This window comes from Gossypium arboreum, chromosome 7 (assembly GCF_025698485.1).
Source record: "Gossypium arboreum isolate Shixiya-1 chromosome 7, ASM2569848v2, whole genome shotgun sequence".
Taxonomy (NCBI): Eukaryota; Viridiplantae; Streptophyta; class Magnoliopsida; order Malvales; family Malvaceae; genus Gossypium; species Gossypium arboreum.
In genome coordinates, this window is record NC_069076.1 from 7,177,993 (window position 1) to 7,182,346 (window position 4,354).

Below are 4,354 nucleotides of genomic sequence, written 5' to 3' on the forward strand. Positions count from 1 at the left end.
TAGAATTAAATTAATTAGTCATAGTGAATCCTTTGAATGTAGAAATATTAAATATATTTTCCCATTGATTCTTTTACAAGAAATTTTCATAGTTTTAATAGAATTAGAATAGGGGTGAAAAAATTATTTAATTGAAAATTTAATTTATGATGCTTTTTTGGAAAATAGAAAAATATGTATTGGGTTGGATTGAATTATAAAGTACTAGGTTAAAGGTCCAGGAAGTACTTGTAATTGGACCTGATATGTGAGAGACCCAAAAGCCCCTCATGCTTATACGTGGGATTGCAAACCCCTCTCTATCCTAGTTAGACTATGATTTTGTTTTTCTTTTGAAATAGACTTCTACTAATTCAACTAGGGCTTCACTTCCTCTGCCTATAAATAAATGACACTAGTAGGGCTAAATAACACAAGTGAATTTTACAAAACTTTGGGATAATGTTATTTTGCCCAAAAATAGTGAGAACTTATTTTCTAAGTATAAATTTAAGTGAGTTTTACACCAGTAGGACTATTTTCTTAAGAGGAAAAGTAAATTTAAGTTGAAATTTTTGTGCTAAATCGATATTGTAAATGTTTGGTATTTGTGTCACTTGTAGGGTCTAAAGTGTTCGGTTGTGTGGTAGAGCAATTTCACTATCAAGTGTGTGAAAATGACCCATAAATCTATTTGAAATCTAATAAATTCGTGGATCAGAGGCTATTTTTCTAAAATGTCCAACGCCACACCGCTGTGTCTTAGGCCGTGTGGCTGACTTTGTGCACAACATGGCCATGTATGTTTTTGAAGGTCATGTGGATTGGCCATGTGGAGCACACAACTGTGTGAAAGTTTGCTGCCGTTTTGTAGGCCATGTAGACCATAGGGGCTAACCTTTTGGGTCATGTGGGCTTTTTTTCCCAATTTTAGGGCTCGATTAGGGGTTGTTTGAGGGACTCAAAATTTGGGCCCGTAGGTATCGTATGGGGTCGAAAAAGCCTAAGTTCAGTACGTATAATTATACGGTCAAGCTTAAGAGGTATGTTTAGTAGGAAATGTACCATTTAATCATGTGATATGTTATGATTGGTATGAAAATATGTAAGTATGCATGCTTTATGGTTTATAATACATATAAGTATGATATATGATTATGACTTGTTTATGTTTCGAGGTAGGATATGATATAATGGAGGAAGTGTTATATGGCAGTTTCTACTACAATTATGGCAGCTAGACCATAAATTTATGTGTAACAGCTTAGCCTCATATATATGAGTAGCAAACTGCCACATATTAGTGTAATTGGATGGATGGACTCTTGTAGCCCTATACGGTGTGATTGGTTGGACAGAGATAGTGTGTAGTGGATGGGAGTAGGATATGATATGTTATGCTATAATTTGATTCGATATGATATGATATGCTATGGTTTGATCTGATATGTTATACTACAATTCAATACAACATGAAATGTTATGATATGACTCTATGTGATTCTTATATATTTTGATATGTTATGAAATACTTGGAAAAACATGTTATGAAATGTTCTATTATACATTTATAAGTGTACTAAAAATATGGGCCATTTCACACACTTGGCTTGAAGCTCATGTTTTTATGCTTTGTTTCAGGTAATCCTCCGACTTAGGAATGGATGGTGACTCTGAATCTCGAGTCTCGCAGTTTTAGATTGTATATTATGGACTTTTCTTTTCTTTTTGGGTTGTTTTGGGTTTTTTATTTTTATTATAGACTTTTAATTTTTGGTTAGTTCGTTAGCATTATTTTGATATGCACTACATAAAGGTTTTAAACGTCTATGAATGTTTAACTTATGATAACAAAAAATGAACTGTGATTTTAAATACAAAAAGTTATATGGTTTTCCGCTACAAGACTAATTGAGATTCTCCCAAGATGTTTTAGTGCGCAAATGGTTTCAAGTAAATTGGTTTTGGTTTTAATAAAACGGTTAAGTTGTGATTTTGGAAAATCATTGTGTTTGAAAAGAGTGGTTCAATTAAATTTACCATTCATTAAAGCTGGTTTTTCTTCTAAGGAAAACATTTTATTTCTCTAGTTTGTATGATGTATTTTCATGATTAAAACGTAACGTCTTGGCTAGTTATGGGGTGTTACATTTGGTGATATCAAAGCTAGGTTGAAAAATTCGGGCTGTGTATTTTGGGTCCAAAATGTTTTAAGTAAACTTTTGTTTTAAACTAAAATTTTCTTGAATGATCTTCGAATTTTTGAATTAGTGAAACTGAGACTTCGACGCCGATCCAAGTACGAACTCATAACCTTAGTTATGCTTTAGAGATACTTGTATGTGATACTTTAGTATAAGAAATGACCTTTAGAGACTATAGTGTAGTAAAACACTCTCTAAACACTGATAAGTATTCTGATAAAATGTTAAGATTAAGGTTTAAAATTTAAACTGATATCATAAAATTTTGAAAATTGTAGATAAGACAGTGAGCACTTGTGGTTCTGGTGGACATGGTACCTGAGGGTGGAGTGGTCACCGTCAGGGTGCTTGAGCTGAGCCTTTTTTGGTGGGCAGTATGCCTCAGTTAGATAAGAGTGAGTCTGTAGGAACTCTGACCGCTGAGACCAAGTCTAGGGCTCAGACTACCGGGGTTGATGCATTGTCCAAGGCAATGTTGAGGGTTTTAGAGAGGTTCGTTGGAAAACATACAAGACCTGGATCTAAAAGTCGAGCGCTGATAACTGAAGACTCCGATCCAATGGAGCTGAGCTGATTAGGGGAGTCACTAAAGTCTCCCTAACTATGGCTGAATAGTAGTTGGAAGCTACAGAAAGGATAATGAATGATTTAGATTGCACCCCTAATCAGAAATTGAAGGGTGCGATATCCTTGTTTCGTGATGAGGCATACCAGTAGTGGTTGACTGTATAGGAGGGTAGTCAACCTGAGCAGCTAAAGTGAGATTATTTTTGGAATGCCTTCCAGAGTAAATATCTAAGGGCAAGCTATGTTGAGGCCCGTAAATGCGAGTTTATAAGGCTAGGAACAATCGAGCAACAATCGAGCTTTGAGAAGCTCAAGTCAATTTTGACTCAAACACCTGTTTTAATTCAGCCTGAGCCTAGAAAAGAGTTTGTAGTTTATAGTGATGCGTCGCATACCGGTTTGGGTTGTGTAACGCCCCAATTTTCGGGAATTCTGTGAATGTTGGCATAGGTTTAATTATGTTAGTGGGCCTCTAGAAGGCCCAAGCTTAAGATAAAACCTGGCAATTTTAGTTAATTTTTGTTCCATAAGAAAAAGGGGGTGAAATTATGAAATAGAACCTATGTGAAAATGTTTGAAAATGCTATAGGCTAAATTGAAGTGGCCAAATAAATAGGAGTGCAAAATAGGAGGATTTGCATGACAAACCTCCCATTTTACATGAAGTGGCCAGCCATCATGTTGTTGTAGACAAAATGTGCACTTGATATCCATAATTTATGGTACAAATTGATACAAATTGATAATGGGTTAGGTAAATGTTCCATGATAATGGGTTAGGTAAATGTTTCATGATAATGGGTTAGGTAAATGTTCCATGATAATGGGTTAGGTAAATGTTCCATGATTGGAATTTCATGTCTTTTGTATTAAAGAATTAAATGGATGAAATATGAAATTTTATTAAAAGAAAAAGGGGTGAAAAGAACAAAGTTTTGTCCATCTTTGTTCATCATAGCCTAAAGTTAGAGAAGAGAAAGGAGAGGAGAAAGCTCTTGAATGTTCGGTCACTTGGGGAGGAAAATTAAAGGTAAGTTCATGGTAGTTTGCTTCTATCTTGATGTTCATGAGTTCTTCTTGATTCTACCTTAACTCTTGAAGCATATTTTGGTTTTTGGTTGTGTTGTGAGCATTTTGTCATGAATTAAAATGAAGGAAATGGTTGTTGTTTCATGTTCTTTTGATGAAAAATAGAAGATGTGAAGTTGAGCCAAACAAATGAGCATGCATGTGCCTTAGATGCTAAAGGGAAAAATCGGCTAACATGTTTTGCTTTAAAATGATGAAATGGAGATTATGCTTAAGTAAAAATCATAGATATGTGATGATTGATTGGTGATATACATGTTTAAATAACATGCATGCAAGATAGGTGTATGAAAGAGTGATTTGGTAATAAATCTGCTTGGGACAGCAGCAGTAACGTGACTTTGGAAAATCACCATAAATTGTGGGAGATGAATTACAAGCTGAATAAATTATGTAATTAAAGATTAATGAGTCTAGTTTCAAATGGAATAAACAAGAACATATTTTAAATTCTGTACAATGAGAAATTTGATTCATAACGAAGAGTGGTTAGATTAGTCAAATAGTGAAACATG